Below are 9,461 nucleotides of genomic sequence, written 5' to 3'. Positions count from 1 at the left end.
ACAGGAGAAATCAGGCTAAACTGTTGTCTCTGTTTTTCACCTTAGTTCTCTTTTGATTTTGTTTTCAAAGCTGTTCAACAAACAAGTGCAGGTAAGGGCTTGGGTTTTCAGTAAGTGCTGTATGAAATGCTTTGCTGTGTATTTCACCCTGCTCAAGATACTGGTGCTTGCTCAATCAGCCTTAGATCCTTCTGAAATGAATGGAGGCAAAGGGCAGGTGGACAATAGAATGACATCACCATCCAAAGTGAGGGAAGCAGTTAATATGCTGAAAAACAGAGAGATATGGAAATTCTGTAGAAATGGGCTGACAGGCCCTGCAGGGACTGCAGCAAAGAGAATTGCCAAGTTCAGTGCTGGGGGATGAGAAACTCTTATGCCCCAGTGTGGGCTGGGTGTGGACTAGGCAGGAAACAGCATTGCAGAGAAGGAGCTGGGATTGCTCATGGGAAACTAGTTGTGCTTGTGGCCAGCCTTCTCCTGGGATGGCTGCTAGCTAGAGGGTAGCCATCCTTCCCCAGTATTTGGCACTTGTAGAGTCCTGTCTGGGCTCTATAATGCAAGAAAATGGAGCACCACAATGGAAAGTCCAGTGGAAGCTACCCAAGCTTGTCAGGGAGGTGGAGCATGTGACACTGCCTGGGACAATCGTGTCTCTCTCCATGCTGGGGAAGAGATGGGAAAAGCAAAGAGCAGATTTTACTGATATTTCCAACTGCCTGAACAGAGGATACAGAGAAGATGGAGCCTTCTGAGGTGCCTGAAAACTTCTCAGAGGTACATGGCAATAAGGAGAGGCAAGGGATGCAAGTTTGAATGTGGGAAATGCTCACTGGAGGCTGTGGTGGGTTGACCTTGGCTGGTGGCCAGTTACCCACCAGCTGCTCTCTCACTACTGCTTGATGGGACAGGGGAGAAAACAGGCTGCTAAAGCTCCTGCTTTAGATAAAGATGTAGAGATTGCTTACCAGTTACTGTCACAGGCAAAACAGGCTAGGCTTTGGCAAGATGGGAGAGTTGGAGTTGCAGGAGTTTATTGCCAGTTCAAGATTTGGTTTGTGAGAAGCAGACAAAAAGTGAAGCACCTCATCCCCTTTGTTTTTCCTGAGGCTCAGCTTAACTCCTTTACTTCTAACCTTTGTCCTTCTGTCCAGCAGCTTAGAGGGATGGGGAATAGAGGTTATGGTCAAATGTTCATGATAATTCCTCTCTGCTTTATCTTCCCCCTCACACGTTTCCCCTGCTCCAGCATGGCTCCTTCCACAGGCTGCAGTCCTTCAGAGTAAGCCTAGTCTAGCACAGATCCTCTGTGAGTCACATTTCCTTCAGGGCTTGTTCCCCTGGTCTGATTTGGGTCCTCCAGAGGCTGCAGTGTGGATTTGTGCTCTGGCACAGACCTCTAATTTGGCTGCAGGACAGTTCCTGCTCCACTGTGGTCCCCTCTGTGGGCTACAGGTAAATAAATAACCTGCAGTGCATTTCCTTTCAGTGATGTATCTAGTCTGGCATTACTTGTGGCTGAGTAGACTCAAAATTGCTGTTTAAAACAAGGGAAAATGGCAGAGTATTAAATATTAGTAACCAGCCTGGAATAGCTGATGTCTGGATATTGTTGGACCTTTCTAGTGATGAAGAGAGATTCCTGGATACAGGAGCTGGGAGTCAGTTAGATTAGTCAGTCTGTTAGATTTGATTTATAGGGAGAAGTTAGAACCAGAACCACATAATTTTACAGTTTATTGTATTTCTGTGGTTCTTCAAAGATTCCTGGCAACTGAAACAAAGTTAAAACTGTGTAGAAATGGAAATTTTTCATTTTGTTTCCAAGAAGCATGGCAAGTGATTAGGTTAGAAAGTAATTTGTGGAAGAAATGAAAAACATAGTACACTCTGGAATGTGAGGAGTATGGGAATGTTATTTTTCTTATAATATAAGTAACAACAGATGATTTATGTCTTAATAGGAAAAGCAGACATAACTGGATTGTTACAATTTACAGTCTGTAGTCAAAGTCTGAGAAGGGGAGATTCTTCTCCTGTGTATCAGAAGTATCTACAATAGCAATGCACTAGTATTTTAGTAAAATTAACATAGATCTTGAAATGCTGATGGATGCCATTTGAAAGCTCACCAATAAAACTTAGTAATGAAACTGTGTGACAAAGCAATACCTGCAGTGAGTTCTGGAATCACCAGGACTGGGAAGAAGAATGAGCAGGGAACTGGGGAGAGGCAGTAGGAATGTGCAGCCAGGAGCTGGCAGGAGGGGCAGTTAAGCAGACCTAGTAATTCCTTACTGAACAGGAAAGGGTATGGGGGAGCATCACAATAGCTGAGGTCAGAGAGGACTTCAGTGAACTTTAAGGAAAATGAACCACGACAAACCTGTTGGAAGAAAATAAGCATCTCTCTGTCTTGAAGAAGTCCAAGAGGAGGATCTGGGGAACTACTAACCCAGATTTACTGATGAGGTCTGGGCAGCTTGGCCTTGATCTCTGGGAAGGATGAAGGAGTAAACTGTGCCAAGGATAGGAAGGTGATTAAGGGTAGTCAGTCTGGATTTGTGCCTTACTGACCTGATGGACTTCTGCAATGAGATGATCGGATCAGTGGATGAGAGCAGAACAGTAGCTGTTTGTGTATCTTGGCCCTTGATGCTGTCTCCTGTAGCATCATTGGCAAGCTGATGGACTACAGACTAGGTAAATGCATGGTGAGGTGGACTGAGAAGTAGGTGAATTTGTGGGGCCAAAGGTTTGTAATCAGTGACACAAAGTCCATGCAGAAGCCACCAGCTACTACTGGTATATACCAGGGTTCAGTACTGCGGCCAGTATTTTTAAACATTTTTATTAGTGACCTGGATGATGGGACAATGCACCTTCACCAAATTTGCTGATGACACGAAGCTGAGAGGAGAGGCTCATATGCCAAATGGTCCCTGTTCAGAGGCACTCAGTACACTGCAGAAGTTGAAACATGGGAACTTTGTGAAGTTCAACAGAGGGAAATGTCAATCCCACATCTGAGGAAGAATACCAGATTGGCCACATACCAGTACACACTGGTAGCCAACTGGCCAGGAAGCTTTTTTGCAGAAAAAGGACCCAGGGCTCCATTTGCCAAAGCTGAGCATGAGGCAGCAATGTTCCTTTGTAGTGCAGAAGGCCAGCAGCACACCTTAGGAAGAGCACTGCCAATGGGTAGCGGAGGGTGGTTCATTCCCTTCACCTCAGCACTAAGGAGACACCACAACTTGGCAGTGGCTGATGTTGGCAGGCAATACCTGAAGACCATCATTGAGTCCTCCCTCCTGAAGCAAGGTCAGGAAAAACAGATTGCTCACTACTGTGTCCAGTGAGGGGTTGAAAATCTCCAAGACTGGATACTCCACAACCCTCTCAGTGCAATCTTCCCTGGCATTCAAATATCCAGGTAGTAAACCTGTTTTCTGTTTAGACAGGATAAGATGCATCTCTGTGCCCATTGTCTCTGTTTGGGCACCGCTGAGAAGTCAGGCTTCTTCTTTACACCCTCCCACCAGTATGAATAAACATTGATAAGGTGCTCTTGAGATGAATTCTTTTCTTGAGCAGAGGGTACTGGAGGCCTCTGCAGTGTTCAAGCACTTGTCTTCTGGGGTTATTTCTATTGTAAGGAATATAGCTCTTGGATATAGCAATGCACAGTGACCAGCAGATGTGGGATCTTTGTTTCAGTTTCTTTTTAATATATAATAGTCTGAAATACTTAGCATTTAAACCTCTATATTAATTCAGGTTTCATAAAGATGTTGATGATTTTGGAAGCCTTCTGAAAGATAAATGTATCTATGATCTGCTGAACTATTAGATATAGTTCAGGCAGTGTCTGGTTTCTCAGAAGTGTTTAGAAAGTAACTTCTTCCCAGATATCTTTGTACTTTAATTGTGGTTTTCTGGCAGAATTCCCACTGTAGAAGGGATGTTTGAATTGTGGTCCATCACTTATGTCAACAATTGCAGTGTTTGTCTTCCGCCCAACCAGGACTGGATTCTTAGAGTGAAAGACTCCAGTATTTGCCAGCAGCTTAGTGTTTGTTTCCAGGCAGACAGTGTGTAGTTTATCTTATACTGACTTAAATATCTTTAAGAGCACAATTGGTGAGATGAGTCAGAAGCAAATGGTATCACACTTGACTTCATGGGGATAGAATCCCTGCCTGGGATCATTTAATATTGCTTCAGTATAAACAAATGAACTCTCTCACTCTCTGTACCGTGGCATTGATAGTAAGAATTGTGGATACACTAAATCATCAATGTTTCCTCTTGCAGAGGTCTGGGGTTTCTGTTTCACCAAGAAGCTTACATCCCAAGGTTCTGGGGAAATACAAGTGTAATATTTGTATTTCTGCAGCTTCACTGAGTGGAATGTGGTTTTCCTGAGGTTCTTTGGAGTCTGTGAGTAGGTTGTTGCAATGTTGTATTTCCCTGAGACACTGGGTGGGATGGTGGTGGTGGGACCTGGGAAGCTGTGGCTGTGTGGACACTTCTGGACAGTCCTACATTGGACAGAGCCAATGAGAAAACTACAGGGGAAACTACTTTGGGCCAAAGGAGGTGGTGGAGAGCCAGCTTTGAGCAGATGACAGCGCTGTCATGCTAAAGAGTTACAAAGAGCAGCGTGTGTGCACACCATTGTAGGACCGATCGTTTGGTTTTGGCCTCACTATCGCTTTTCTGGAAATGAAATGGGTTTAGCTTTTGTCCTCTGCAGGCTCATCAAGGATCTCTCCTGTCTAACTCTGTCCGGGTGCGTGCTGTCACGAGTCCTTGACGAGTTGCTTTGGTTGCATCATCTGCAGAAGTGAAATCTGTATTTTCCACCTCTAGAGAGCAATCTCGAGCTGCTCTCAAATAACTGCCGGGGTAAAGCTCTCACGGAGCCTTTGCTGAATGATTTGAGTTTGAACTGAAATGTTTGGTCTTTGAATGGTCTCATGGTCTCATAGTACCAAGGAAGTTTGTAATATTCTCCATAATTACTATGTTTTGCTTCCCTGTACTCCCTAAAGATTCATGTGGTGCTAAGCACATATCCAGCTTCTCTCTGAAGAGCCTGAAGCAATTGGCATGTCCCAGTGGTGGAAGAGAATTCTGGTGGACTCAGAATTGCTACTTAAAATGGTATATGTCTAATTTAAGGTACATTATAAGATTTCAATATTTTAAAAGTAGGTTCTTTGATTACACTGTTTACTAGTACTGCTTATTTTACCAAATATTAAATGAAGGAATTTGAGGGATCACATGTACTTTCCATCAAAGCAAAAGTCTTCAGCTTCCAACCTTCTGTACTATCTTCTTTCGCAATGTTCAACCCTGCTCCACACCCATGGCAACAGGAGAGATCCTGCAGATGAAGGCTGTAGAACTTTAATGCAGGCCTTTAAATCTTTTTTTAAATAGATTTGTGAGTTTTTTGATGTGTGAAAATATTCCTGTAGTCCCTGAGCTATTAAGTTTTATTTCCACAACGAACTTAGATTTTTAAAATCAAATACCCAAAATGGAGGACTTTGATAACTTCTAGTAGAGCCTGGCCTTTTCCTTTCAGACTTTTCAGGAGAAATTCCTGGTCTCTGGGGACATGTGGGAATCATGACACAGTTACTTTATCTTGCACCTGTTAGTTTTGCCTTGTGTGAGCAACAGCATCACTCCAAAGCAGATCTGCCAGCTGGTCCAGCTGAACCCCATCTGTTTTCCCATGTCCTGGTTACCTCCTTTGGCTAAGGGAAAACAGAAAGCTGTTTTCACCTGTACACATGATGGAGAAAGCAGCTGTAAGAAGTGTCACTCTGGCTTACATGGGACAATCTCACATGGTAAGGCCCCCTGCTTTCCCACAGCAGAGCAGCCAGGAGCAGGGACTCAGCCCTGCTGGCTTCCCAGTCCTGTTCTGCTCTCTCATATCACCTTGGTTTCATTACCCTGTCACAGGTCCTTGCACGTTTCTTACTGAATCTCTTAATTCTCTGTCCTCCTGCAACTACAACTTTCCCATTTTCCCCTTTTTCCCACTTCTTAACATTCTTCTACTTCTCCCTTTCCTTGTTCCTCTTGTATTTATAAATTGCCACACTACCAGAGGCTGCATTTTTGAATGTTTTCATGTTGCTAAGTGATATTTTTCCTCTCTTCTCAACAGCCTGGTTTTCTTAGAAGTGTTTAGTACCTGCAGTTCCCACTTAGTTGCCCTAAATTCAGATGCATTTTTGTCTTTATCTCCCATAGCTAAATAAGAGTTTACCTTGCCACATTCACCCTTGTGAAAGCTTGTAGTCATTACTAAAACTGTTTTCTTGGACAATACTGTTTCAGAATTGGTTATATTTCACAATGTATTTGTTGACTGTGTTGTGTGTTGTTACAAGAGACTTGCAACCTGCTCATAAGGGTTTATCCAAACCTGGACCAGGCTCTGGAGCCTGTGACTTGAATCCCATCATGCTGCAGCCATCACCAATGCCCCAAAGTATTGTGAAGCAAAGGAAAGGCTGATTATTTGGCCAATCTGCTCATTATGCTCCACTGATTAAGAGTCTGAAAATACTAAATTACATATGGATTTTCAGCTACTAATGCTACAGCAACTAATGAAGATTAAAAGACACTGTTTTCACCAGCTACTGGAGTCAAACTATCCATAAAAATTCCACTTACCCCTTGTGAAACTGTGGATCAGAGTTAGCTATGTCAGTGTTCTTTCAACTTAATTCAGAGTTAAATAGGTGTCAGAAAAAAACCAAGAAAACAAGCATCATGAGCTTAGATGAATGCAATAGGAAATAGACAGCAGGTGCAGCCAGAGAGAGTTCATGCCCAGCTGACAGACCTGTACTGCTTCTGGGACTGTGTGGGAGAGGTGTCAGTGCCACTGTGGCACCATGGAGGCTTTGCCAGCCTGCCACTGATACACTGGGCGTGCAGATGGCTTAGAAGGGCTCAGAACCTTTAGAGACACTGTAAGGAAAATTTAAATGTACTTTTTCAGACCATGATGAATAATCTGTGCACAGAGAGGAATGTCTGCCATGCAGAGCCCCAGCCTGTAGGAATTTCTTACTGTCATTTGCTCTAAACTAATAAGACTCTTTGGCTTCCTTCTTCTCCCAGCAGATAATTCTCCATATAAAATAGTGTTGAACCAGTGGGATGCTGTTACTCTGCCACTGCTGTTACCTGCACAGCCTGGTGTGAAGTGGCAGAGTCTGCCTTAACATGCCATTGTGGCACTTGCTGAGTGTATTTCCCCATCTGAAAAGGATCAGTTCTGGCACCATTGCTGTGCTGGAGGATCCTGGCTCTACACCAGTGAAACTATTCTGTCCACAGAGTGTTGTAAGGCTTCCTGTGTCTGCACTTACAGAGAAACTGTAAAACAGCAGATTTTCATTCGTGCTGGCAACAAAATCTGAAACTAATAATGATGAACTATTTTCTGCTAAATAGTAAATCAATTATATTTTTAACTGGAGTACATAACTTTGAAGAATAAAGCTTATATCAATTTCACTTGATCAGAATGAAATAACAAGTTTCTTCCCAAACACCAAACTGGTGCAATAAGAATTCTTCACTTAAACTGTCCAAAATGGTTCGTTTCTAAAAATGTGTGACACACCTGTAGTGGCTAAATTTTCATAAGAATTTAGAAAAATGCTTGTAAGTACATATCTATGAGCAACTTTGTTACCAGCTAGAGTTGCTTTTAATCCAGTTTCCCTCTGGTCTTCACCTGGGATTGTCATCTTGTGTCATCTTGTCATGCTGTGGTTTAGAAAAACATCTTTGCCCTGCTTTGGCAGAGGGAGCTTTGGCTGGCTCTTTTGCAAAGGACGTTTTCCTCCTCTGAAGATTTGAGGTGTTCCAATGTCACTGTAGATGAATGAAGATGGATGAAAGAACCAAAACTTTTGGAATTGTGTCTCTGAGGGGACAGCACTAAAGCCATGTGGAAACACCAACACACCTCATGGGCTTGGGTGTATTTTTTGTAGATGCTAAGTAGGCATTTACTGCCACCGTGTTCAGCACTGTGACTGCTGTGGCAGTCATTAGTGCTGCAAATAACAGTTTCAAACCTAATACTCAGTGTTTTTCAGTGGGACCAAACTCAGTGGAAAATTGATAATTAAACTATTTAGGAAGAATTAGCCCAGCTGATACCAGAATGGATTATGGTACCTGCATCTTGGTATTTTTCTAAAAATTACTGTGGTTAGTGCTGTAAAGTAGTGGTTTAAAATTTTTTTAGTATATTTCCTAATGGAAAACATACTAATACAATAATTAGGTTAAAATAACTTTACATTCTTTAAAAAAACCACCACTTTTAATTCTTAAAAATCAGGTTTAGAGTTATTAAATATTTCAGTTGGCCTTATTAAAAGGTATTGCTTAAGACAGATAGGGATTCTCTTTTGTTTCTGTGAAAAAAGCTGTTGTAATAAAAAAGTACATTTTTCATTCAAGCACTTCAAACTTCAAAGCTTCAAAACTTGGAACTAAAATGAGCAGGTTACATACCATCCCCATTTCAGTTAATGATCTCTTGCCACTTGTTTCTGTCAGACTTGGATTACATTCAAAATGCTAAATCAAACCTGTAATTTTCCTGTTGTTCTGCTTTGCTGGAGGACAGTTCAGACTCCTAATTCAGGCTCTCACACAGCTGACCCCAAGAAATGTAATAGTCAAACGAGAATAATAATACAAAATCCATTTTTGTTTAAAATAACTCTGTGGATACATTGTTCATCTTGAACTGTTTCCTAATTAAAATCAAAACAAACAAACAAAAAAGCAACAAAAAACCTAAAAATCAAACCCACAACCCACAACAACTCTCTCCACAAAAAACCCCAAAACCCACAAACAACCAAAAAAACCCAAACCAAAACCAACAAACCCACAACAAGTGGTCCTCCATAACAATGAAGTTCAAGTTTCAGAAGATAGTTGTGAATTTCACAACAACCTCTGGAAGCAGATCAGCTGCTTTATATAACTATTTTTTTATGTAATTACTAACACCTTGTCTTATCTTAAGCAAATATTGGCAAAGGACAATATCAAAAAGCAATATATTTTGAAGTAGCCAACCTTCTTGCATAACTTGGCAAGGGAACCAGGATGTGAAGCATTTCCTGCAAAAGAATGGGAGGAGCAGGGTTAGCAAACAGAAGGCAGCTTAACCAAAGTGTGAAATTGAGCTCTAAACAGCAAAAATGGTGATGTCTGCATGTAAGCTGGCTGGCTCAGCTCTCACCACAGACAGCCTGAGCAGCAGTTTGTCAGGGCTGTGTGAGCAGGGGTGGCCAGTGCTGTTTCAAACACAATAAGGCAGCTGAGATTGCTGGTAGAATCACAGAATTTTTAGGTTAGAAAAGACCTTTAAGATCATCAAAGGTAGG

This window comes from Molothrus aeneus, chromosome 1 (genome assembly GCF_037042795.1).
Source record: "Molothrus aeneus isolate 106 chromosome 1, BPBGC_Maene_1.0, whole genome shotgun sequence".
Classification (NCBI taxonomy): Eukaryota; Metazoa; Chordata; class Aves; order Passeriformes; family Icteridae; genus Molothrus; species Molothrus aeneus.
This window is presented reverse-complemented; position numbering follows the sequence as displayed.